The following is a 27,692-nucleotide window of genomic DNA, read 5'->3' as shown; positions in this document are numbered from 1 at the left end:
GGGAGCAATGCACATGTCTGTTTCTGTAGGTGCGGGTGGTGTGGTGATATTTGATAGTGACTTGGTAGGGGTTAGGGACACTCACTATTTCATAGCGGCCAGTATAGCGGGGGGTGAGCTAGGGTGGGGTGGGTAGGGTGGCGACCATGATGAGATTGCCAGGTTTGTAAGGACTGGGAGGTGTAGCATCAGGGGCTAGGTCTGTGTGGTTTGCAGATGATGGAGCTTTTGCTTAAGGTGGTGCAGGGTGTCGGAGGAGGTGGGGTTTGCAGGGGCTTGTAAATGACAGCGGAGGGGGAGCAGTAGGGGCGGTTCGCCAAATACCCGCTCATGAGGTGTGATGCTGTGTGGTTTGCAGATGATGGAGCTTTTGCTTAAGGTGGTGCAAGGTGTCGGAGGAGGTGGGGTTTGCAGGGGCTTGTAAATGACAGCGGAGGGGGAGCAGTAGGGGCGGTTCGCCAAATACCCGCTCATGAGGTGCGATGCCATCCTCACGTGGGTAGGTGTTCATGCTCCATTGTATCATTTTGACGTGCACTGGCCAACCATTGTTTTGTGTGCCTTGAATCCTGGTCTGCACTTGATTGAGGAGAGTGCGGTGGCTACACTCGCAGATGCCATTCCCTTGCGGCCAGTATGGGGAGGAGTGGGAAATACTATATCCGAAAAGGGTACACAGTTCTGTGCATACTTTTCCTGCGAATTCGGGAGCATTATCAGAGTGGAGGGCGTGGGGGATGCCAAAGTATGGGAACACATGGAGAGTCAGGGCGTCTGTGACAGTGAGGGCATGGTGTCTTTTGCCGGGCATGCTACTAGGAACTTAGAATAGGTGTCCTCCTGGGGTGGTAGTGTACGGCTTGCCCCACCGCGATCGTATTTCAATATATATATATTGATTGATTGATTGATTGGTGGTGGTTGTCATACATCATTCCTACTTACACAGAAGTCTACCGATAAATGTTCAGTAGTCTAGATATTGCTCTAAACACAATTACTAAGTCAGTAAATTTTATTGACTTTACAATGGCCGTATTTAAAGAGGTATACGAGACTTCGCAGCACATCTTCCAGTGATAATTACTTTGTACTCTACACCATTATATTTTCGGTAATGAAGCAAACTATGTTGATTCTAGAGATTTAAAATGAACATGGAGTATCATAGTGCAAAATGCTTCGAAAATTACTTAGAAAACAGGGGTACGAAGTCTCCTGTGGCACTTCAGATATATCCATTAACGTCCGGTGTAGTGAGAAATCCTGACTCCTTGAAAATCTTGACTTCTTGTGTTCATTGTGCATGACCCGTCAGCTGCCAGATACATGCCAGGCGTACGAATCATTCATTTTCTAACTCTGAGGAAAGAAGAACTCGTACCTGGTTATTTCGTCTCTCAGTGAATTCAGACTATGGAATTTCACCCACGATAATCTCGACTGATTTATATTGTTAAGCCCAATCATTTTTATCATTTTGGAATCTTGATCTCATGTTTACTTTCTTTTCTCTGTCATAATGTATGATGGGTCCAATTCATTGAGCCAAACAAAATAAGGGACGAATCCACTGCAAACAAAGAAATTGCGGACTCAGGCGAAGGGAGACTGATTACACTGGACAACAGCCAAAATTGTTCTGACTCATTCTCACCCGTTTCTAACTAATTTGTTGCCCCCAGTTTCTAAACTGACCCTAAAATTTGGCTATCATGTAACCTAGACATACGCCTCACGTGGTGGCAGGACTTGAAGCATGGCTGGCAGTGCCATCTACTTTGGAGGCATGCCTACCTTTGTAGGGTTAGGCATTTGTTTGTCTCGTGGACCAAGCACCCCCTACATCACTGGTGGAGGAGGCCTGCTGGTGATGTTAGTCCTGCCCACTTGCCATCTAGGGTGGGAATGATGCATCCCCACATGTTTGCCGTGCGTGGCGTCCCGTAATACTGGGAAACGGGAGTCCTGGGGGTTGAACAATGCTGCACAATGTGCCCTGCAGCTAGCAATACACCTCTTTGGTCCCTTATTCTGGCTAGACGGGCAGCCTGTTTGGGCCCGACCAGGTCAGTCAGCTGGTCATGTGTTGGCTAGGGTCAAGTGGGCACTGGGGGGCCTGGTGGCTCCTATTGTCCTGGGGTCACCCTTGCCCAGGTCCCCTGGTGGTTACCCACGTATACTCCCATGGTACCCCTGAGGTCGCCTGTGGCATATGGCCTCCCTTTGTTGGGCTCTATGAGGGGTGGAGGGTAGGGGAATGAGGTTTTTGTGTTTATTATTAGGGATATGAATAATGTGCCCTGACCTGCCTCTCTCCCAGACCTAAGCGCGTCTTCTCGACCTTCACTTATAGCCACTCTGGAACCCTTCCAGGTTCCACGTGGCTCCACGGGGGATTCGGCCTCCCCTTCCTTACCTCCCCGGTCCAGTGGCTCCCGTGACAAGGGTCGCAGGCGGAGGACAAGAAATGTACCTGGCCCTCAGGGCCCCCATGAGTGCGATTCAGATAATTTTTTGGTTGCTGCTCCTCCTGCACCTTTTGTCAGGTTCATAGTTGTTTGTGGCCCTGCTGGGATGGACCTCCTAAGGTGCAATAGTTTTCGCACACATCAAGAACTTGTTGCTGCTTGTGGTGCCGCCCCTAAAGTGGTTCCACAGGCTGATGGTAGTTTGTTGGTGGAGGTTGCTGACCCTTCTCAGAGTGCAGCTGTTCTATCTCTGTCCATGCTTTCCGGTCAGTCTGTTACATGTTTCCCCCATGCTTAGTTTAATTATTCTCATGGCACTGTGTATGCTAAGGAATTGCTGATTTACGATGAGGCACGCTTTGTTGAAGAGTTGTCAGCCAAGAATGTGATAAAGGTTGAGAGAATTAAGAGAAAGACGAATGGTGACCTTGTGCCAACTCCATCCTTGACTGTGAATTTTGATTCATTGAGCCTCCCTGCTATTCTTAATGCTGCATGGTACCGGTACAGAATTAGGCCCTATGTCCCTATGCCTCACAGATGTTTCCATTGTCAGCTCTTGGGTCATATTGGTTGAACTTGTAGGCGCCTTGCCCTCGGTCTTCCAGCAGTCTGTGTGTTGTGTGGTTTAGATGTTCATGAGGGTATGGAATGCCCTAGTCCTGTATCTTGTGTCAACTGTGGTGGGGAGCATGCTGCTTCTTCTAAATCTCGTGATCATTACAAAATGGAACATAAAGTTCTGTCTCTCAGAGCTACGGAGAGGCTGAGTTTTACTGAAGCTAAGGACTGTGTCATGTCTATGTATGTCTGCCCAGGTGTGTCCTTTGCTTCTATTCTTTCTAGGTCAAAGCCTGCTGTGCGCCATCATGAAGCCCCTGCTCCTTAATCTGACCATCCTCCTCGTCCCTTGTCAGATACTGGATGTACTACTTCTCCTCCTCGTGGTCTCATATGGACTCCAGTATCTTTGCAGTCTGCATCTCGTCCGGCTACTGCTGCTGTACCAGCTGCTACTCTTGTATCAGCTGCTACTACTGTACCGGCTGACACTCCTGTATTGGCTGCTACTCCCAAACCAACTGCTGCCCCTGTACTATCTGCTCACTCTGCTACTGATGCTCAGTCATCTCTACAGTGTGCCTCTAGAGTTTCTAGTGTTTCAAGCTCTGGTGCAGAGATGGTGGTTGTATTCACAACCTCAAATGGGTGAGGAGTGAGGAGTCTTTGGGTTACTCCCCTCCTTCTAAGGTTCAAACTTCTGTACTGCATGAGGATTCTGAGGGGGCTCTTCACTCAACAACCCAGCCAGTGGTGGCATCTAAGTCGGTGGGTGTTCCTGATGGTCTTTCTAGGATTCCAGTCCCTGCCTCTTGCTCAGGTGTGGCGGGGTCTGGGTCTTTAGATACTCAAAAGCCTCGGTCGCTTGCTCCCTCTGATCTGACACCCAGCAGCCAACCTTTGATTGATTCGGTTGGGGAGGGTTTGGTTGGCCCCAAGGTGCCAGCTGGACCCACACGTGGGAGTGCAGACTGGGCGAGTGAATCTTCCAGGAAGGTTTCTGTGCTTTGGGCTCGTCCTGGCGATGGGTGAGACTTGTCTTGGGGTAAAGGTCCAATCACCTATGGAAACTCTAAATCTTTATTGTCTTCTTGGTTGGTGAGGCGGAGCTCCATGCCTAGGAAGAAAGGCTTTCACAACCTTCCCAATGAGGTTGCTACATAGCCTTGGTGTTTCTCAATTCATATTATTTAACACTAATCAATATGGCTCAATCAGTACCAATTTGTCTTCAGTGGAACTGTAGAGGTTCCATGGCAAATTGGGAGGAATTGCAGTTATTGCTCTCTGCTCTGAGCCCACTGTGTGTCTGTCTCAAGGAGACAATGGTGGGGGATACACTGTTTCCTTCTATCAGGGGGTATGAGGTCTTCCATGCATCTTCTCCTGGTGATCACAGCGGTGAATGTGCCATTTTGTGCCGTTCTGATGTCCCCTTTATTTCTTTCCATTACAGTCTCCCCTTCAAGTTCTAGCGGTACAGATGCACGTTGGGAGGTGCTATACCATCTGTTGTCTGTACGTTCCACCTTCCATTCCTGTTTATGCGAGCTGATCTGGAGACCCTTATCAGTCAACTTCCACCCCCTTTTCTACTCTTTGGTGACCTTAATGGATGCCATCTTTTGTGGGGTGACTCACTTCCCATTCCCCGGGGTGATCATCTTGCTTCTTTGCTTGGGGATTTAGATTTGGTTGTCCTAAACGATGGGAGGCCGACCCAATTTCATGTTCAGACTATCATGTATTCTGTCACTGACCTTACCATCTCCTCCTCTGATTGTGCCCTTGATTTTTCTTGGGAGGTTTTGGATGATCTGCATGGTAGTGACCATTATCCTGTGTTGGTCCAGTCTACTCACTCTGTTCCTGCAGCCCATATGCCACGCTGGTGTCTGGATAGGGCTGATTGGTCTCTCTTTGAAGAACTATGTGTGGAGTAGACTGTAGCACCAGTCGAACAGGGCAGTCCTCCCGAGGTTGATGGCAAGCTGGTGATAGGGAGAACTGGAGCTCCCGTTTCAGGATCAAGACTTGATCCTGACCATCTCCCTTTGCTGAACATTTTCAGTGCATTCATTTACACAGAGAGTAGGCCAGCAAGCTCTCATAATACCTCTACCTTCAACTGTCTACATCACACTACATGCACAAAACATATCACACCTTCTATTCACGTCTTTAGTAATGGCCGCTGCAATCTTACTATCAAATGAGGTGGTACCTCAGATTGCCACCACCGGCAGGGTAGGGCTGGCAGCACTGTGCCGGCAGCGACTGTTGCTATTTTCGGGAATGCTCATCGGTGAAGAAGTGACAGTGCGGCCTTATTCTTTACCAACATCCACAGCCTTACCACAAATTTAAACACAGTTCATTTTTTCCTTCAGTCCATATCCCATTGGCCCTTTTCCTCACAGAACCACAAATCTCACCCTCTACCGATATATCTCCATTTTGTTTTCCTGGTTACCATCTCCTTACAAATATCCGTAACAAGGGCGGCACCTGTTGCCATATCAAATCCCAATATGCAGTTGACACTATTTTAAACTTCACTTCATCCAGTTTTGATTACTCATTATATAAATTAAATTGTCAAAACATTACCAAATATATTTGTGTAGTTTATTGTTCCCCCAATGCTTCTTCGGAACCCAGTGTATTTGATTCCATATCTACTCAGTTGAGTAACCTTGACCTTGCCCTTGGCACCGAAATTACCATTTTGGGTGATTTTAACATACACAATGTCGAATGGTTATTGCATTCTGCCCAGACTGACGACACTGGTCTAGAGTGCGAGCTGTTTGCGGAATCGTTTAATCTCACCCAGTTGGAAAAGCAACCAACCAGAATACCTGATAATCCTGACCATAATGCCCATCTCTTGGATTTATTCTTGACAAATAATCCAGATCAATACAGGATAGAGGTACTGTCACCACTTGGATCCTCTGACCACAATCTCATCAAAGCCTCATTAGTTAACCCTCCCACACCTCCCCGTTCTGAACCCGTCAGGGTGACCTGATGGCACTTGATAGGGCAGACTGGGATGGATTTAGAAATTATCTTGCTGATGTTCCATGGCAGTCTTTCTTCTTCATTGATCCCAATTCTACCCAGTCCCACATTTGTGACTTAATACTAGCTGGTATGGATTTATTCATACCAAGTCAACAGTTCACTAAAAGATCGAACTCTCCAAAATGGTTTGATGGCAACTGTGCCAGAGCAACAGCCCAAAAGTCATTAGCATATCTTTTACTTAAAATCAAAAACATCTGAATCACTCTCCCAATTTAAAATTGCTAGATATCATGCAAAAGCTATATTAAATCTATCTAAATGAAACTTTCTTCAAAAGCAAGCATCAAAACTACTTAACAACCCTAATGACAACAGAATATTCTGGTCAACTCTTAATTCTTTTCAATAATAACTTTAACAAGTCATCTTCCATTCCCCCACTAAAATCTTCAGATGGTAACATTACAAATGACCCACATGGGAAAGCAGATATCTTTGCCAGTACCTTTGCCAGAACCTCTACTATAGACGATACCAGCCAGAATGTCCCAGTACTGGAACTTGATTCTCCCGAAATTGCCCCACTTAAAATACAGACAAGATATGTAAAATCCATCCTAGACAATTTACCTACCAACAAAGCTCCAGGCCCAGATGGAATTCAGCCAATTGTTTTGAAAAAGTGTTCCCCTGAACTTGCCTCTGTCCTAACTAAATTATTCAGACTATGCATACGTACCTCTTTATTCCCAAATTCACGGAAAGTAGCCAATATCCACCCAGTTCTGCAGAAAGGAAGTTCGTCTGACCCCTCCAGTTACAAACCAATAGCTGTCACATCTTCTCTTGGTAAGGTATTTGAAACTTTAATTAATAAGCACATTGTTAAACATCTTGAATCCAACAACTTAATTAGTGATAGACAATATGGTTTTTGCCACAAAAGATCCACCATTGACATACTCAATCTCTTAACTCATACCATCTATCAATCAATTGATCTTTTTGGAGAAACTCATGCAGTAGCTCTTGATATCTCTAAAGCTTTCGACAGAGTATGGCACCGTTCCCTGCTGTCCAAACTCCCTTGCTATGGACTAACGTCTTTTGTTCCTTTGATTTCTTCATATCTTAGTGACAGGAAAATAAGAGTAAAAGTAGATGATGTATATTCCAATTTCCACTCAATTAACGCCGGCGTGCCGCAGGGATCAGTTCTGGCGCCAACCCTATTTCTGGTTCATATTACTGATTTCTTATGTCACCCACAATCCCATTCACTCATATGCAGATGACTCAACACTACATAGTTCATTCACACTCAGACATCCATTTACAAAGTCTAATATCTCTACCTCTCAACTCAGTACAGCCATCTCCATAAATCAAGATCTGTCTACAATCAGTGAATGGGGACAAAACAACCTTGTCTCTTTTAATGCTAGTAAAACTAAATATATACAGTTTACTAATAGACAGATATTGCCAGATTAGTACATTACCTTCAGTGCTACTAATATTCCCATCTCCAGAAGTATTGAAATTCTTGGCATCGCACTTAACAGTGCCCTCAGCTAGACCTCTCATGTCAGATCACTTGCTAAAATCTCCTCAAAGAAACTTGGATTATTGTACAGAGTCAGTAACTTCTTTGCCGACGAGCAGTTAGCTGTAATTTATAAGAGTCCTGTGTGCTCTCAGCTTGAATATTGCTCACCCTTGTGGAATGGTTGTGGAGAGGTTGTATTAAGACAACTAGACAAAATTCAGAACAAAGCTGTTAGAATCATTAACAACCCTGCCATTACATATAAACTACCTCCCCTGCAAGTAAGAAGGAATGTTCCCTCCCTTGCATTATTTTACAGATATTTTTTTGGCAAATGCTCAGACAAAGTTGCGTCCATGGTGCCACCTCTCCATGCCTTCCCTCGTGCTACACGGGCACCTAGTAGCACTCATGACTGGAACGTTACTCAGCCATATTGCAGAACTTCTGCCTATCAGAGTTCTTTCATTCCCCGAACTGCATCTCTCTGGAACTCACTTCCCCAGAGTTGTTTCACTCCAAATTTCAACCCACAACTGTTCAAGTCTAACTGTTACAGATATTTTATGAAGAGGACACCAGTAATCTGGTGTATAGTTTTTTTTTTTTTACTCATTTGTTTTCCTTCCTCCGTTCTGTTATTTATATATATATATATATAAAAAAAAAAAAAAGTATTTGCTTAGGGACATCCCAGGCTTTTTTGCCATGTGGATATTAAAAATTCATAAAAAACTATTAAACTTTTATTGAAAATAAGTTTTAATGCTATTATGTTGTTGTCCCAATGTGATGTCGATTTCTGTAATCAGAAATCAAAATAATTACTTTTTCACATGCAGCTGCATTGCAACAGCATTGTTGTTGCAAATCCTTATAGCACAATAACTAGTGATCAGAAAAAAATGAAATTTTGTCCATCAGTTCTTACATATGTGAAGAAATCCCTGAAGAGTACACTTTTTTAATAATCTATTTTACTTCTGATTTATAATTAACTCATTTCACTGAAAATTCTTGCATGCCTGTATGCCAGTGATAATGATGCAATTGCTTGGTAAGCCAATCATTAAAAAGAAAAAGTGAGCTATTCATGACCAAGAACATTCACTGACAAAGAAAATAAGACCAGGATGGCTAAAGCTGGTCAAGAGATAGTGAAGCATTAATGTTTCCAAGGTAAAAAACTTACTTCTGAGAAAAACACTGGTAAAGTTGGAAGAGCTATGAGGCAGCACACCTTCAGTGACCTCCAGGGCTGTAGAAGAGGTCTTTTGCCAGTTTCTTGTTCCTCATCTTCTTCCTTACTGGTTGGTCCATCGCCATATCCTTCTTTTTCAAATATTTTGCAGTTATTTTTGTGTATGGAAGGCCTAAAAGTTCATGGAGATTCCCAGCTACGTATCCAACGTTGTAGTCACTTGCTGCCTGTGCCACAGCAAAGTTCAGTCTTTTTATTGTGGCATTGGTGTGTTTGGGGCAATATCTCCATATTCTACTATGAAAGGACTCATCAGGGTTCTGAGTCAAACCACGCAGACATCTTTTCATCATTTCATCAGTGGTAAGTCTCTCATAAACCTCCTTCACCAGCTGTAGCTTCTCATCTGGCAGTGTAAAAAAACACTTCCATTTCTGTGTGGTTTGGGGGTGTTTCTCCTTTGGCTAAGGCTTGCTGATAGAAACACCAAGATTTCTCTGATTAAGGACACAAGTCATGCCTAGGATTGCTGTCAGTCGATGAGCAGTGGTAAAAGGAAGACATCACTTCATCCCTCATTTCACTTTCTGTTGTTTCCACTTTCCTTTTTATTGATAATTTGAAGTAGTACTGCAGCCGGTCAATCACTTTCTGTGTTTGTTTTTTCCACCTACAGAAGTTCTTCTCCTCTTGGCTTTGCCTTTCTCTACCTCAATCACAGTCTGTTTGCAAAGATTTCTGAGTCCTGTGCCCAACCGTTTGGATACGTGATTTATACACTCCCATTTTTCAACTTCTCTTTCACCATAAACCCCAGAATACTTTACTGCATTATAGGCTGCACTGTCTCCATCACCCACAAAGTGTACATAACGCATGTTGTACTTCAGGGATCTTTTCCAGCAAGCCACAGCTTCTGCAGCTTCCATTCTTCCTGATGTTCCTTCATAATTGATACTGCATGAGGGGGCGTGGTCCACTTGCCGCCTGTCAAACTCTTCTTGTGAAATTTTCTTCTTTTTGTATGCACTTTTCTTAATATTACAAGTCTTACTTAGTACTTCATAGTCAACAACAAGGCCAGTATTTGCATCAATAACAGCTCCTGCACCTAAAAATGATTTGTGTCCTCGTGTATGCCAGGAGCCATCAAAACTCACTTCTATATCAAGCTCTCCAAATTCATCAGGTTTTTTCCTTAGTTTCTCTTGATAGTACTTGAATACAGCTTGCCTGCTACGTTCTAGTACACTTTTGACACTTTCTTTTGCTTTCTGTATCACATAATCTGCATACCGAACATAGCTTTCTCGTGTAAAATGCCTCAAACTAAACATCCCACACACTCTCCATTGTATCCCCATCCCAGACACATTATGGCATAAACAAGCATAAGTGTGACACTGTGTATGTTTTTCACTTTATTTACATCACTTTCTGGTCTGGTGTCACAAGCCTTTTTGGTGCATTTTTCACATCTAACAGTCACACATACTTCTGATTGGTGATGAGTGAACTTCACTTCTAAGCCAGACTCAAAACACTTGCCACATGCCACACGGTTACATATTTATTCTACGTCAGCCTTTCTAACTATAATACACTCACTAGAGTCTTCATCCTTTGCAGTTTCATGCACATTGTATTTTCCTCTTTTGAGCACTAGTGGGTGTCAAGGTCGGTGGGGAAGGCAATATACTTGTCCCTTGGGAGGGTGGGATTATAGCTGTGGCAGGAGAAACGTGAGCATTCCTTTCTCCCCTTCTCTTCCTTGCCAAAGCCTCCCTGGCAGCAATTAATAAAGATTTCTGTCTTTGTACAGCTTTTTTAGGCCGTGCCATTGTCAGGACAATAACACAAACACGAGAAGAAAGGATTATGGAGGGTGGGGGAGGGCAGAATGAAGTAGCTGTACACACCTCCTCTCTGCTTGGAAGTTCAAGGACTACTGGCCACTGGGCTTAGCATCAGTTCATTTACCATCCCAGAGTTGTCACATGTTGATGAGGCATTTTTTTACAAACATGAATTAAAAAATAAACACTAGGCCTACGAAAAAAGTGCGCATATCTTTGGACAGGCAAAATGTAAACAAACAGCTGGGGGGGAGTGGCATTTAATTAAATGACTATTTAAATGCCTTAGAGTTGGAATATTAACCTGATATTTTGGGAGAGTATTGCCAAATCATAGATGATTTTCATACCGTGGGAAACTCAAACTCGATAAAAATGCGATTTTCACTTGAAAAACCCTGGCTGGTTAGACCGTTTTCTTCTATCAGGGGGTATGAGGTCTTCCATGCATCTCCTCCTGGTGATCACAGCGGTGGATGTGCCATTTTGTGACGTTCTGATGTCCCCTTTATTTCTTTGCATTACAGTCTCCCCTTCAAGTTCTAGCGGTACAGATGCACGTTGGGAGATGTTATACCATCTGTTGTCTGTACCTTCCACCTTCCGTTCCTGTTTATGCGTGCTGATCTGGAGACCCTTGTCAGTCAACTTCCACCCCCTTTTCTACTCTTTGGTGACCTTAATGGACGCCATCTTTTGTGGGGTGACTCACTTTCCAATCCCCGGGGTGATCATCTTGCTTCCTCGGTTGGGGATTTAGATTTGGTTGTTCTAAACGATGGGAGGCCGACCCATTTTCATGTTCAGACTATCACGTATTCTGTCACTGACCTTACCATCTCCTTCTCTGATTGTGCCCTTGATTTTTCTTGGGAGGTTTTGGATGATCTGCATGGTAGTGACCATTATCCTATGTTGGTCCAGTCTACTCACCCTGTTCCTGCAGCCCGTATGCCATGCTCGTGTCTGGATAGGGCTGATTGGTCTCTCTTTGAAGAACTACGTGTATTTGCTTACAAGGTTACTTGAAAGGTTACTGATTTTCAACCATCGATGATGCTGAACGTTATTTTACTAAGACTCTTTTCTCGGCAGGGGTTCATTCCATCCCACGGACTTCTGGTGGTTTTTCCCAGAGACCTGTTCCATGGTGGAATGATGATTGTTCTATAGCAAAAGGAGCTTACAAAGTGGCTGCCTGTCGGTATTTTGCCAACCGTGATGTTGTTTTTCTAAAAATCCAGTTTCGCAAAGCATGTGCTCACTATTGATGGGTCATGAAGAATGCTCGCCATAACTCGTGGAGGTCGTATGTTTCTACAGTTACATCCTCTACTCCAATGCCTATGGTGTGGAAAAAGGTAAACAAGATTTCTGGTAGGCTCTCCCCCCCCATTCCCACCAGTGTTGTGACTTCATGGAAATCTTGTATCTGCACCAGATGCAGTAGCCTCTGCTCTTGCAAATCAGTTTTGTGCAGTCTCAAAAAAGGATCCTTCTAAGCCATATGCTAGCTCTCACGGGAATCAGGAGAGGCTGGGTCTTGACTTTCGCTCTTGTGGCGGAGAGCCATATAATTTAGACTTCAGCCTATGTGAGCTGTATACTGCCCTCTCGGAGTGTGGTGACACTGCTCCTGAGCCTGACGACATTCCATATGCTCTGCTGCATCATCTGTCAACTGAATCATTACAGTTTTTATTGGATCTTTTTAACAGGGTATGAAGTGAGGACTTTCTTTCCAAGAGCTGGAATTCGGGTATTGTCCTCCCCATTCCCAAGCCTGGTAAGGACCACTCCCATGTCTCCAACTATCGCCCTATCACCTTAACATCATGTGTGTGCAAGCTATTTGAAAAGATGGTCAATGTCAGGCTTGTGTGGTTTCTAGAGAAGGGTTGCTATCTCTCTCCTTCACAAAGTGGCTTTCGTAATTTACGGTGTACTTCAGACAACCTTATCAGGCTCGAAGCATCTGTCTGTGAAGCTTTTGCCTATAAGCAACATCTCGTGGCTGTGTTCTTTGATCTTGAGAAGGCTTATGATACTGCCTGGTGCCATGGCATCCTACAACAACTTCATGTCTTTGGTGTACGTAGTCGCCTCCCTGTGTTGCTTGAAGACTTCTTAACTGATCGTGTGTTTGGAGTCGTGGGTTCTACCCTCTCTGCACCACTATGCCAGGAGGAAGGTGTCCCACAGGGGAATGTTTTAAGTGTTTCTCTGTTTGCAGTGGCCATTAATGGTATTCTTGACACTGTGCCGGCTGGGGTGTCCTCATCCCTTATGTGGATGATTTAGTTATATGGTTTTCTGGCTCCCGCATGTCTGCTATTGAGCGGCATATGCAACTTGCCTTGGACAAAATTTCTCCCTCGGCCAGTTCCAAGGGCTTTCGGTTTTCCCCTTCTAAGACTGTGGCTATGTAGGATGAGAGGGGTACACCCGGACCCTGATCTCCAGCTTTGTGGCAGGAGACTCCACTGTGTGGCAGAGACGAAATTCCTGGGCCTGACATTTGACTGCTGCTTGACTTGGGTTTCACATCTGGCAAATCTTAAAGCATCATGTATGAAGGCTATCAGTCTATTGAGGCTTCTGTCTCATACATCGTGGGGTGCAGATTGGAGGACACTCTTGCATCTATTTCAGGTTTTTGTAACCTCCAAGCTGTCATATGGCTGTGAGGTCTACTCCTCTGCCACGGAGTCCAGACAAAAAACTCTAGATGCTGTCTATCATGCTGGTCTTCACCTTGTAATTGGAGCTTTTCAGTCATCTCCGATTCCCAGCTTGGTGGAAGCTGGTGTGCCTCCCTTAGATCTACTGCGTCAATCTGTTGCAGCATGGTGCTGGCTCCAGATTCGTCACCTTCCAGACTCACTTGTCTGTAAATGTGTGATGCAACAGTCCTGTTTTCTATATTATAGTAGACACCCTCACATGCCTCGTCCATTTGGTGATAGGGTTCAGGATATCATGGAGGAGTCTGGCTTGTCGGCAGTAATTGTCAGTCCTGTTCGGATCCCAAGGGTTGTGCCATGGCTCTTGCCTAAGGTAAATTTCTGCAGGTTTTTTGCAGGCTCAAAGGATTCTGTTGCTCCTCAGTGTCCTTTACAGTTATTTTTAGAACATTCTTCTAGTCATGGCAGTTCTGTGCCTGTGTATACTGATGGCTTTAAATCCACCTACGGTGTTGGTTTTGGAGTGGTGTTTCCTAATTTTAGCCGTGGAGGTAGTCTTCCTTTGGCTGTCTCAGTTTTTACTGCAGAGTTAACAGCTATCGTTTTAGCCCTGAAGTTGGTATTTGTTCACCTTAGCATTTATTTTACTATTTTTAGCGACTTTCAAGGGGCACTTTTCGTCCTGGACTCTTAACTCTTCCCATCCTATAGTTTTAGCTATTTTGGAGTGGCTGTTCCTCATTCGTCGTCGGTGGAAAAGAGTGGATTTCTGCTGGGTTCCCTCACATGTTGGTGTCATAGGTAATGCAAGGGTAGATGCACTAGTTAAGGCTGCAGCTTTACAACCTGTACGTGCTTCTTGTCCTCTACATGCCACTGATTTATGCCCTCCACTATGATCTGCTGTTCGTGCTTGTTGACAGTTGAGGTGGGATTGCGTTCCTGTCAGCAAGCTAAACGAAGTCACGAAGTTCGTCTCTCAGAGAGTTTGTTTTACAATGTCTCGTAAGTTAGAGACTGTTCTGGCTCGCCTGCATTCGACATCCAAAGCTCACACTTGAGTTCCTCATGTGTGGGGGCTTGCACACATTCTGTGATGACTGTTTGGTTCCCCTTACTGTCAGGCATTTGCTGGTTGAGTGTCCCAGTTTGGGCGACTTATGTCGGAGGCTGCTATTGAGGCATCGTGGGAAGGGTGGTGATTACTGTCTCTCTCCGATGCTTGGAGGAGAGCCTGGTACCCCTGGGGATGATGTGTTTTTATTTCTGAAGGAGGCTGGCCTCCTTCATCTTTTATGATTGCTTTGTTTTTACTTCGATATCTTGTTTTTAATATACAGTTTTGCTTTTTAATGTTTCATGTTTCTACTGCTTATATTTTTGCTTATACGGCACCATATGACCGTTTTGTTGCGGTGCCATGTGTTCTGTCAATCAATCAATCAATCAATTAACCTTGACATACTACATCATAAGTGAGGGAAAATTCTATGAAACATGCAAATTCGTCCAATAACTGTCAATAAGTCTATATATTGCTACAAAAAATAATATGCTTAGTCTTTAATTAATATCATATACTGACCACAAACCGATATATATACAGAACATTATTACATGACCTTAATTTGCACCCTTTTCCATATAAGTGCATCTGGATTTTGCGTTCATAGGCGCAATTACTCCCACGCTGTAAAGTCCAACAATAGCCGCTCATCGTGTCTGGATTGAATCGGCCTTGATATCGGCTCTCCGTTGGGACAATTTCGTGGTGAAACCTTTCACCACGTTCATCACTGACATTGCCATGAATAAACAGAAGTCCAAATGAGAATGGAAGAAATTTATCTTGAGGGACATTCAGGCACCGAGTGCATAGTAACTCTTCAACATCTTGTCCACAAGCTCCTCATAATTCGATGCTCGAAAATTTTCTAGGTAGTTCTTGGAACCATGAAGCTCTCCCAAGCAACCCTTTCCAGCTCGGATGAGCTCTTTACAAAATCCTGATCGTTTAGTATAAGATGAATTTGAGGGACTACTGAAAAAAACCTGCTTTTACTTAGGCTCAGTTACAGTGCCTTGGAACTTCGTTAGCAAGCAGAGGAAGCCACCACCATCTTGATCCATGGCCTTCACACAGTTCTTCATCAAAGTTTCAAATGAAGTGGAGGCAAGAATACCTTCTCAGGGTCAACAAGAGGTTTTGATAAGACAGTCGAACCTTCCAGTCATGTCTTTCGTTCACACTGCATGGGCATCTTTTTGTGTGTAATGCTTAGCATTTGCTCTGCTGACCCATGAATAGAGTAAATACATGTGCTTTGTGTAACCTTGCTGAAGTCCTGGAAGCAAGCAGATCACTTTCAGGTCCCCACAGATGCTTCATTGATGTGTTTTGTAGCCAGAAGCGGTCAACAGAGTACTCATAGTTTCATACCCTTCATTCATTCCATAGGCATGCACAGATGGAACAGAAGGAAGCTCATTTCCATTATGGAGAAGGACTACCTTCAGTGCATTCTTCCCAGAATTAATGAACAACCACCATTTTCCTTCTTTATAAGGACGAGACTTACAAAGGTGTTGCATTAACGATGCATCATAACTGTAACAAATCATGTCATCCATCTTGAAGTACACTGAGAGCTTTTCATGTCATTGATGGATGGTGGTGGTACAAACTCCACCTTGTAGCATGTTCCATTGCTCGAGACAAGATCTAAGGAAATCATTTTTCTCCTTGGGTGAGTTAACGTCTCTTATAAGGTCATGCAACTCTACCTGACTAATGAGGTGTGGCACCTTGCTCTCAAAATCTTCTTGAAAGTCGGCATCCATGCAACACTCCTCCTCACTAGAATCTGATTCACTTGTGGTACTTAATGGAGGATCTGAAACTTGAAACTCAGGGTCATGGGGTGCTTGCCTTAGAGAAGGTACGTAAGGATACCAGATCTTAGAGTTTTCACTGAATTCCCTTTGGTGTTAGTGAGGTAAAAGTAGCAGTCAGGACAGTGATCATTTGGTTCGTGCCCACCATTGGTACAGCGAAAGGCACACCTTATGGCCGTTTCATGTAGTTTACACTGAGCTTCATGCAATGTGGGGTGCTCACTTCTTGTCTTGATTACCATCAGGACATTTGAAGCAATATTTGTAAGCACTTTTAACATTCCTTGTAATTGGTCTCTTCAGGCTTTCAGGTGTAAAGAACCCGCAGATGTAGCAGAAAGAGTCTGATGCATTCATACAGTTGTGGTGCTTCACTACTTGTCAACACAGATGAAGGTACTGTAACAGTAAAGAAAAGAAATGGAATAATAGTAAATATAAGATTACCTTTGCATACACTGGTGTAAAAAAAAAAATAATAATAATAATCTGCTTGATGGTGGGAAAATTATACCTGACATTCGGCTGTGGCTGATTCACTTTGATTTGCTAAATATCTTGTGATTCAGTTACTTAACTGAAACTGATATACCCGCCACATTTACGAGCTGAATGGAACTTGACAGGGTATATCAATCTCTATGACTGGAGCTGAATCGGATTTTCCAACACACGAGCAGATTTTCCTGTGGTATAATGGTTCTCGAGAACTGGACGTGCTGGCGAAAATTGATTATCATATTTAGAGATGAGCCGATACCAAGATGTTTGCCGATACCAGGATGTTGGCCGATACCGATACCGATACCGATACCCACTTTTCTTCAGCCGATACTGATACTGATATCGATACTCAGATGCGCACAAATGGCCGATACGTTGCCGATACTGTTACCGATACTGATACTTTTTTGTTTTGATTTTTATTTGATTTCATTTTGATTTGTTTGATGCCGGTAACGGGAGTGTTGTTAATGCAGGAGCAATACAGTAATCGATATTTAATATTAATATATGATAATGTTACATCATAAATGGAGTTATAATGTATATATAATATAACCATCTGGTTATCAGTGTCATGAAACATGAGTGTCTTGAATCACATAATAAACCAGAAATGTATCGGAGTATCGGCCATATTTTTACCTTGCCGATACCGATACCGATACTATCGGCACATCCCTAGTCATATTCGAAATTTACAGGGTCATGTTGCTTAGAATCACCTAAACATATATTAGAACCATAACACTTTAAATTTTGTCGACCAGTGTATTATTACGCTAATCATATGACCTACAGTCTTATTTTAGTTATTTTAATTGGACTAGTATCTTATGAGACGTTACCCTATGAATCGGGTATAATCTGTTATAATTCGGTGTGAATATAAGCGGTTAAGCTGTGGCACAGAAATAAATAAACAGTTAACTCGATAACTGGTGATCAGCGATGACAGGACTGCGTGGGCCCTCATCATATTCTATCATTGCAGAAAATGACAAATTACTGAAAATAATAGACAGAGTAGACCACATACATCTGAATCAAAGAAGTTTTAGCAGGAAACTTCTAAAATTGATTCAGTGAATGTTCATGTCACGCAAACGAGGAACTAGAATTCTTGTTATTTATGCAAAAGGACATTTCCAGTGGTTTTTCTGCGGAACTGAGTTTCATATATTTAGCAACATGTTTGGAAAATACACATCCATGTTAGGTGCTGTCTTAACATACAGCCTACCAAACACAGGTATAGAACAAAATGAACTTGTAGGTTTTCACAAATGTCATATTTAGCTGTTTGTATCTTTGGTGGTGGTAAGAGAAATAAAAATTATTTTTTAATTGCAGGTTTTAAGGTAATAAAATTACTGGTTTTATTGAAGCAGTTGTGTAATTATGGTACCAGGCCCAGTACATTATTTTTGCGTGAAAGTCAATAAGTAAATTATTTTTTCAGACTTTGGATTTTATATTTTCCTTAATCTCCCTCTTCTTGACAAGTACTCACCAATCACAGTGTTGACGTACATGTCTATCTAGTCTATATACCTAGGCTGTTTGCCCCAAAGAAAGGGAGGTACCGAGTTAAGACGACAAACTCCCAGTTTACTTAAACACACACACACACACACACACACACACACACACACACACACACACACACACACACATTCATTCGCTTATTAGTCCCAAGGAGAGAAGGGACAGATCCTCATCGCACCACACCGCATGAGGGTCAAATGCGCAGTGCAATCAATGATATCCGCAGCAGGGCCCGACAGCAGAGCTGGTTTATCACTGCCACATCATAATGGACCCATTCCCTTACCCGCACCTGAACCGATCAGCTGATCAGACCAAATGCGGGAGACAATCCCCTCAGGGCTGCATCGTCATTTATTCGTTCACAATTTCTCTCCACTCATTTCTCTCACGCGCAGCCACTCATTCTTGCTCAACAGACATCCCTCTCACACCCAATGCTCTCTTCAAACTGTCCATCCATCCTATTCGTGGTCTTCCTCTCAGCCTTACACTTCTCACTTCCGATCCAGATATCTTTTTCACCAATCGCTCATCAACAATTCTCTCCATATACCCAAACCATTGCAACACCCTCTGCTCAACTCAATTAGCCATCTCCCGCACAACTCCAGTTCTCCTTTGCACTTCATCATTTCTCACTCAATCTACTGTATACGCGTCACTCCACACATACTCCTCAGACACGTCATCTCCATTACATTCAAACTTTTCCTCCTTGCTACACCCACATTCCATGTTTCAGCCAAATATAACGTAGTCGGTACAACACCCTTATACAGCCATCTCTTTACATCCATTCTAAACATTTGTTTCATTCCTCCCAGCACCTTTTCTACTTCATTCATTCTAAACTTCACTTCTGCATCTATTCTTCCATCCACAGCAACATGTGATCCTAAATACTTAAAACACTCTCCCTCCTCAAGCAACTTATCGTTAAAAGCTATACTCATCCTCCTACCATCTACCAACCTCGTAAACTTCATAACTTTACTCTTTTTCTCATATACTCTCAATTTTCTCTTTTCACACACCCTTCCAAACTCCTCTACCAATTGTCCCAGTCTCTTCTCTGAATCAGCCACCAGTGCAGTATCATCTGCAAACATCAGCTGATTCACTTTCCACTGTCTACCACCAGCATTCACCAGACTCAAACCTTCACCTAATAATCTTGCATTCACCTCCCTTATAACACGATCCATATAAATATTTAACAACCAAGGGGACATTACACATCACTGCCGCAACCCCACTCACGGGAAACCAATCAGTCACAGTATTTCCCACTCTTACACACGCTGTACTATTTACATAAAAACTTTTCACTCCTTTAGCAACCTACCATCAAGTACGTACAATCTTAAAACAATCCACAAAGCCTCCCTATCAATAATTCTATCATTGGCTTTCTCTAAATCCATGAACTCCCAAAACACATCCTTACCTTTCGCTAAATACTTTTCACACATCTGCCTCACAGCAAACATCTGATCCACGCATCCCCTCCCTCTCCTAAAGCCACACTGCCCATGACTAATCACCCCCTCTGTACGCTCTCTCTCTTAATCAACACTTTACCATGCACCTTAACTACAACACTCAACAGACTTATACCCCTAAAGCTAGTACATTCATACTTATCACCCTTATGTTTATACGATGAAACCACACGAGCACTTGCCCAGTGAACAGGCACCATACCTCTCACAAAACACATATTCGGCAATCTTACTAACCACTCAACAATAGTCGCCCCACCACCTTTCAGGCATTCCACAGCACTCTCATCTATACCTGCAGCTTTTCCTGTTTTCATCGCCTTTACTGCCTCCTGCACTTCCTGTATCGTGATCAAAGAATCATTCAACTCTTCCAACACATTTATTCCTTGCACCCTTCCATCTGCCACAGTCTCAGCCTCCCTTCCCTCCTCTACATTTAACAATCTTTCAAAATACTCCGGCTATCTCTTCCTTACTGCATACATCTCAATTAACATCCTTCTATCCCCTGCTTTTACTCGCTTTTCCTTCTCAGACTCTCCCTTTCACACTCTTTTCACCTCCTTCCAAAACTTTTTCTTATTCTGTTGAAAATTCTCAGTCAACAGCCTATCCCATCTCTCATCGGCTGCCACTTTAGCATCACGCACAGCCCTTCTCGCCTTATTCCTCTTTTCCTTATACCTCACATATGACACCTCATCCTTCCTGTGCAGCCACACTCCATATACACGTCTCTTCTCGCCACAGCCATGCATACTTCCTCGCATCACCATTCACTTCCTTTTCTTACACCATCACCCACATGTCTCACACCACACACCTCTTCTGCATGCCCCACCACAGCACTCTTAAACAATTACAATTCCTCCTCCACACTGCCATTTTCCTTGTCTTTCACTGCGTTCCACTCATCTTTCAATTTCTCCTGATACTCTATAATTTTCTCACTTTTATCCAAATCACTCACTTTCAAAACCATCCTGCCACACCTAACTCTCCTAGCTCTCAACCATTTCTTACCTACTCTTAACTTTCCCTCCACCAGGTAGTGGTCAGACATACCTCCACCCTCCCCTCTCAAAATTCTCACATCCAACAATATTCCTCTTACATTCCTGGACACAACCACATAGTCCATCAATGCTCTATCAACAACCCCTCTAACCTCCTGTCTCACCCATGTATGCTTATAAATATCTTTCTTCTCAAACAATGTATTTCCAATCACCATCTCTCGCTTAACACACATCGCTATCATTCGTTCCCCATTTTCATTTCTTCCAGGCACACCATGCATACCAACTACTCCTTCAACTGCTACATTTCCCACTCTAGCATTCAGATCTTTCATCATTACCACATTCACATTCGCTCCAAAACTCTGTAGACACTCATCAACATGATTCCAGAAAGACTCCCTCTTTTCTGCATCTCTTTTGCTACCAGGCCCATATGCACTCACAAATACCCACAACTCATGTTCAGATTTCGTTTTCACCCGCATCATTCTCGATGACACCTTCCATTCAATCACACGCTGCTGAACTTCCGGGCTCACTAACAAGGCCACACCTGCTCTCGCCCTTCCTCTATCAGCACCTGACAATCTTCCATGCACACTTTCAAACTTAGACTCACCTTTCCCTTTCATTTTGTTTAACTCAAAGCTAACACATCCAACTTTCTTCTCACAAACATTCTCCCAATCTCCTCCCTTTTAACTTCAGTCGTATTACATCCACGCACATTCATAGACCCGATCATTAGGATACGGAGATAACTCAATTCCCCATCCCTTTCTATTCCCTGTCTCACTGTACGAACTAAAAAACGGTAGTAGAATTCTTCCTACCAACCTGGCCGCAAAGCGGTAGTGCCACCCAATAGTGCGGCCAGACCGTGTCTCCCCCGCCACAGGGGGGACGTATATATATGAACAACAGAACAACATTACATGTAAGAACAACAATACATGTAAGAACAACAGTACTGAGAAAACCTTTAGTTCATTACAAACATCTTGTTCTCTAAGAATCTAATTGTCTGTTGATGATACGGTGACCAACTTTCGGAATGAGTATATATAGCAAATTATACAAAACATGTTTCAGAGCAGAAAAGTAATGGAAACTGGCATCAAATATCCATTGTGCTGGAAGAAAGTTATTTTCTTATGCAAAAGAAAAGTAGAAGGTAGTAAATGTTCCAGGAAGGAAGTATTTAAAAGACTTCTACTTCAGAAACTTATTGATTATAAATAACCACAAGATTCCCTGAACTCGCTATAAATAAATAAATAAATAAATAAATAAAGTTCGAATTTTTACAAACCATGTTGGTTCAGCCCAAAATATGATGCAAACTTATGGGTAAAGTATAATATCCTTATCTAGCAACCTCACTTTAGGTGATATCTGTCTACCCATCTATAGCCTGATGCCTAATGCCCATAAGGTGTGATAGCAAACAAATCGCTTCCATGTCGCCCTGTCACCTGCCGTCTGGCTGCCCTCCCTCCAACCTCCTCTCTCATGTACCTCTCCACTCCATCACTCCACCTCATTCTTCGTCTCCCCCTCTCCCTCACCCACGTATATCCTCCTGGTCGGTCTTTCATTCTTCATTCTCTCCACATGACCAGACCACCTCAGCGTGGTTCTCTTAACTTTCGGAATCACATCCACATTGATACAGCAGTGCTCCCCCTCATTTGTCAGTTTGTCTCTCCATGTAACTCCATAAACTTAAGGTAATATGACACTAAAAATCTGTTTTTGTTCAGTAAAACTTAATGTCATATTTTTAAAATTAATGCATAATGATGAAGTACTGGCTAACCTTCCATTATACCCCCATTAACTTGCCTTAGCAGGTGATTAACCCTGTGATTTGTTTCTTGACGAGTGTTTATAACCAAACACTGAGAGCTGTACTGACAGTACCTACAGCTCCCGAAGTCCAGTGTTTCCAATATAATTAATTACAGTCATCTCATTATCATCCGTATTCCATACAGTTGTTTTTGAACAACCCATTGGTCGAGTAGGTCTATCTACGGCAGGCAAGCACTTGGTCCAGCAGGGGCCATCCCATGCAAGTAATTGAAATTTCCGGACATCAGACAGTGCTTTGCCACTGTAAGGCAGAGGAAAGATGGGGAAGGTTTTCATCCTGAGTGGATACTGCATTTGTAACTCTCCACTCAGTTAGTGGGGGGCACCTTTGCAGACTCCACATCACCCTACTGACAAGTTATGGATATATCGTTACCACCAAACCATTAGGACTATAATGTAGAGTCACCTCAAGTGGGAAGAAGAATAGTTAAAAGTGGCAGGAGGGATAAGAGTAAACAGAATGAGATGAGGGCATACACAGAAAAAGAATGATATGTGAAGGAGGAAGTAGTTAACTCTACATTAACTGAGTGGATGATGGGTGCCCCAACAGTACACATGTAAAATTTGACCAGAAAAACTTGATCTCCCTGGGCTTTGTTTCATTTCGTTTTAAATGTTACATATACAGGCTTGCATGTGTCAGCTTGGAATACTTATTGGCGGCTCTCCGTGCTGCTTGGTCTAGAGCAGCCTCACCATTCAAGCCCATAACCCTGAGATCACTCTGTATGACCTCATCCCTGTCTTGTTCAGTATGCCTCTGGCACCTCTATACTCGACCTACACAGCCTTCACACTCTTCACCCAGTTAACATCCTCCATATGCTCCACATGGCCAAACCACCTCAATCTGCATCTTCTGAATCAAGGAGCAAACGAAGCAGTAAGAAGAAGTAATCCGTAGATTTGATAATTTTTTTTTCTTTATTGTTTTGTATTGTTACATTACTTAATTTTCTTCAAGGTTCAACTTCACTTGTTCCAGTATATTACCATTTTCTCATCTTAGTAATATAGAATTTACTGACTTATTTAGATCAAATTATGATGATAACCTTTTGTCCTATGATAACTATAGCCACCTAGAGTATAACCCTGACAAACCAAGTGCCATACCTGTCGACATGGGACCAGTGTGGTCCTTATGACGGAGACCTGGCTGCTTTACGTTCAGGATTGGACACTCAGTACTATTATCAAATTGAGTTTTAGAATATCAGAAGTATGCCTACTACAAGCTTAAAAAATTATCCTATAACATTAGAAGTATCCCCAGAAATTTAGAAAGTTTATTGATTATCATCTGTCATTTGATATTAAGAATATACATTTTGGGGGGCTTCAGTGAGACAAGGTTATCAAATGATATAGATCACATGAACAATATTGATGGTTTTACCATATTTGCTACACACCAAAATCATTATGGAGGAGGGGTAGCTTTGTATGCCAGAAATGATATGAAATGTAAAGTAATTGAAAATATTGGCATTAATAATGGTCATCATGAATTGATATTTGTAGAAAGTGAGGCTAACAAATCTTATGTCATTAATGTTATTTACCCTTCCGTACATGATGACGCATTTGGCATCATTAGGGTCTTTCCTGGTAAATCCACAGTGACGGATTTTGTGTCATAAAACCATAAAAAATTTCGCAAAAAAAAAAAAAAAATTGTTCGATTTGCGTCATTTTTGGAGGTGTCATAGCTTGCCCAGCTCTCATCAAAAGTAATAAATTGGCAACAGTGTGTCCCAATTCCCACAATAGAGCATTAAGGTTCTTCAGTACCACACAAGCTGTCAGCAGGGAAGGTAGTGCATGGTCCTTGTCCCTTTAACTCCTCTATTACCCCTGTCCCGGCCACACGACATATTTCACTATACCAATAGTGCTTATGAATAGTTCTTGGGTACTACTGTGATTAGATTTGGTGTTTGCAATAGGAAATTAGGTGTTTGTGAAGTGTTCTTGGCCATTATACGCCGTTGGGCCAACGAAGATTGTGCTACTGTTTCTAACCCTGGCCCCAGAACTACACTGCCTCTACCCTGCACCAAATGCAAGTAATCAGCTATAAAAATAGTGACAGTGAATCATGTGAATATAGTTTGCAGTACCTTGTGTGAAATAGTGAAACACGTGCAACAAATTTGGGGGAGCCGGGAAACCGCCCTACAGTCACGACACGGTGATTTCACGAACGGAATAATTGCCAAGGTGTTGATGAAATAATTGTTTTATAGTGATATATCTGTGACAGTGTTATAGTGCAATAAATAGGATTACAGTGCAACAAGTGTATGTAATAAAATATCGGCTAGGGCATGTGTCACGTACGCCCTACAGCCATGGCACGCTGTTGTCATGAAGGGAATAAAATAGAGGAGTTTTAGGGATATTCATTATTATTATATTATTTCATATGCTTGTCGTGTGAAATAAATAAGTATGATTATTATAGTGATATATATATATCGTATGCTTGTGTGAAATAACGTAAACATTGCACAGAGTGTTTGTAACAAATTATCGTCTTCAAGACATGAGGTAGTGCACATGTGACCTACAGGGCATATTCATATACTGCAGTGTTGAAAATAAATGTGAATCTCATAAATTCATAGACTGGGTTATGTCTTTTGTAAAATAAACAACGTAAAAAGTGCACCACGTGCTCGTCAGATAATATTGTCTGCGATACCAGAGGTATTGCAGGTATGACCTACAGAGGACGTTCATGTGCTGTAGTGGTGAAATATAATATGTTTCTCATAAATTGCTAGATTTAATTATGTCTAATATGAAATAAAAACGTAAAAAGTGCAGCATGTTCCCGTGATAAAAATATCATCTGCTAGACCTGAGTTAGCGCATAGGTAGCAAACACATACGTGACCTACATGACACGTGCATGTACTGTTGTGTGAAAGTATATTGATTTTCTCATAATTGATAGATTTGGTTATGTCTAATGTGAAACAAAAACATAAACACTGCACCGAGTGCTTGTACTAAAAACATTGTGTGCTAGACATGAGTTAGCACACAGGTAGCGAACTCCTACATGACCAACAGAACATATGCATGTACTGTTGTGTGAAAGTATATTGTTATTCTCATGCTTGATAGATATGATTATGTCTAATGTGAAAAAAAAACGTAAACAGCGCGCCGCGTGCTCATAATAAAAATATCGTCTGCTAGACCTGAGTTAGCACACAGGTAGCAAACTCCCACGTGACCTACAGAACACGTGCATGTACTGTTGTGTGAAAGTATATTGTTTTTCTCATAACTGATAGATTTGGTTATGTGTAATGTGAAAAAAAATTGTAAACAGTGCACCACATGCTCGTAATAAAAATATCGTCTGCTAGACATAAGTCAGCGCTCAGGTAACGAACCGCTAAGTGACCTGCAGAACACATGCATGTACTGTTGTGTAAAAGTAGGCTATATTGTTTTTCTCATAACTGATGGATTTGGTTATGTCTAATGCAGACATAGGGTAATAGTAATATGTAATAGTAATAGTAATAGACTATTACAAGGTTTTCAGAGTAATAGTAATAGTAATATAGTCTGACAGATCGAAACGTAGGGTTTTGGTGGAGTCACCCCCTCCCTGCACTGTTGCCACGTTTCCGAGCTGACCTCTCCATCAGCGATGACCTTGACACTGTTTCCCTCTTGTGATCTCCGTTTTTCTAATACCCCCTATACCCCTGCCACCAACACCCCCTATACCCCTACCCCCAACAACACCCCCATCAACAACACCCGCTATACCTCCACCACCAACACCTCCTATAAATATAGACCCCCACCATCAACACCTGTATAATAATTAGCCGTTGATAATTGCTATACTTTTATTGAGAGCATACATTCTACCCTATTGCTCAAACTCCCTAATCTTACAGTCCCATCTGTCTTAATCCTTCCCACTGCCTTCGTTCCTAAATCCCTTAATTGATCTATTTTTAACCTAAGTGTCCCCACACCTTTTAAACCATTTACCTCTCTGTCACTATTCTCCACCATATGTATCAACTTGTATTATATTGTGTATAGAACTTTCATACTGTATGCTGTACTACTGTATAATGTATAAGAATACCCACTGTTTAGTGGAAATAAAGTTTTATTATTATTATTATTATTATTATTATTCTCTCTCTCTCTCTCTCTCTCTCTCTCTCTCTCTCTCTCGCTAGATTTTGTTATGTGTCATCCATGGTTTTTTACTTCCATTTTTATGTATGGATTATAATTTTGACTTTATTTCCGCACCACCCTTGAGGTAAAAGTCACGGCGCGTTTTTTTATAGAGGTTTCCCCAATAGGCCTAAATCCTGTAGGGGTTGGTGACCTCCCACAGCGTACACACAAACACGTGTCGCGTGAGTGCTGCCACCCCAGAGCTGTTTGATATATTTATTTTAATTATGAAAGGATCGCCTCTTCCCACTTTTATCCCTTCAAATTTTCTTGCAATTATACTTGCTAAATTAATTAGCAATGTTAGAAGTGTTGGGGAAGTAAATAATAATTAGAATATTTTTAGAGCAACACTGCCAAATTTTTATGCCACGTTTCTCTATTATCGTATAATATAGTATGCAGAATAGTTTTATTCTTCCTTGATACATGTCAGCACTTTCATTACAGTTATATTAGTATGAGTTATGTTTATGTATCATTCCTACTACACAAACCACAGGCGTTATACATCGTAGGGTTAGGAAACATGGCAATAGTGTAGGGAGGGGGTGACTCCACCCAAACCCTATGTTACGAGGAGGAACACTATAGTAATAAATTAAAAATCATGGCTGTATTAGTAATAGTAATAGAAGGCAAAGTATTGGATAACAGTATATTACTTTCCTATTACAGACACTTATTTAGTCTTCCTGTGTCCACAGAATAAATTATATATGCAATGTCAACATATTGATAATGAGTTAAGA

At 42.3% G+C, this 27,692-nt stretch overlaps 1 pseudogene; it reads right to left on the bottom strand.

Annotated features, from left to right (window-relative positions):
• Positions 1-8,856: 8,856 nt before the first annotated feature.
• LOC145403315 (uncharacterized) lies at positions 8,857-12,732 on the bottom strand (annotated as a pseudogene).
• Between the last annotated feature and the right edge of the window lie 14,960 nt (positions 12,733-27,692).

This window comes from Coenobita brevimanus, chromosome 60 (genome assembly GCF_032717465.1).
Source record: "Coenobita brevimanus isolate Jiangsu-jjx chromosome 60, ASM3271746v2, whole genome shotgun sequence".
NCBI classification, from domain to species: domain Eukaryota; kingdom Metazoa; phylum Arthropoda; class Malacostraca; order Decapoda; family Coenobitidae; genus Coenobita; species Coenobita brevimanus.
Note: the sequence above shows the minus strand (reverse complement) of the source record. Positions and strands in the feature narration are given on the sequence as shown.